Source organism: Theobroma umbraticum, unplaced genomic scaffold, assembly GCF_002168275.2.
Source record: "Theobroma umbraticum cultivar Fairchild unplaced genomic scaffold, ASM216827v3 scaffold_67.0, whole genome shotgun sequence".
NCBI lineage: Eukaryota > Viridiplantae > Streptophyta > Magnoliopsida > Malvales > Malvaceae > Theobroma > Theobroma umbraticum.
Window position 1 is genome coordinate 2,558,547 of NW_018397262.1, and position 384 is coordinate 2,558,930.

Consider the following 384-nt stretch of genomic DNA (forward strand, 5'->3'; position numbering starts at 1 on the left):
TTAGCACTCAAAGATAAGGTATTTTTCAAAATAACTTGTTTTTAAATTTTAATTATTTTTAACCAAGAGAAAAGATTTTTATACAAAATTACCTTTACTGAAACATTCTCATATGCAAGAGCATGTGAAAAAAAATGTTGTGACATGTCATATTGAAAAAAAAAAGTTGTCACAAGCCATGTTGAAAACAAAATTATTACACACCATGTTGAAAAAAAATTATTACATATCATGTTGAAAAAAAAGTTGTTACAAGTCATGTTGAAAAGATATTGTTGTTACACGTCATATTCAAAAAAGTTATTACATGTCATGTTGAAAAAATATCGTTGTTACATGCCATATTGGAAAAAAAAGATTGTTACATACCATGTTAGAAAAAAA